This window comes from Leptonychotes weddellii, chromosome 5, assembly GCF_054177405.1.
Source record: "Leptonychotes weddellii isolate Sample4059 chromosome 5, ASM5417740v2, whole genome shotgun sequence".
Taxonomy (NCBI): domain Eukaryota; kingdom Metazoa; phylum Chordata; class Mammalia; order Carnivora; family Phocidae; genus Leptonychotes; species Leptonychotes weddellii.
The window spans coordinates 15169314-15169610 of NC_138373.1; positions in this window are offsets into that span (position 1 = coordinate 15169314).

The window sequence follows — 297 nt, forward strand, 5'->3', positions numbered from 1 at the left end:
ACACAAGCAGGGGGAGAGGGAGAAGCAGGCTCCCCGCAGAGCAGGGAGCCCGATGTGGGACTCGATCCCGGGACTCCAGGATCATGACCTGAGCCGAAGGCAGTCGCTTAACCGACTGAGCCACCCAGGCGCCCTAGTAACTTATTTTTATTCAAAGAAACAGAAAAAAAATATCCACAGAATGGGAGAAAATATTTGCAAATCTTATATCTGCTATGGGACTTGCATCCAGAATATACAACGAACAACAGTAAAAAGACAAATTGACCCAGCTTTTCAAATGGGCAAAGAATTTAA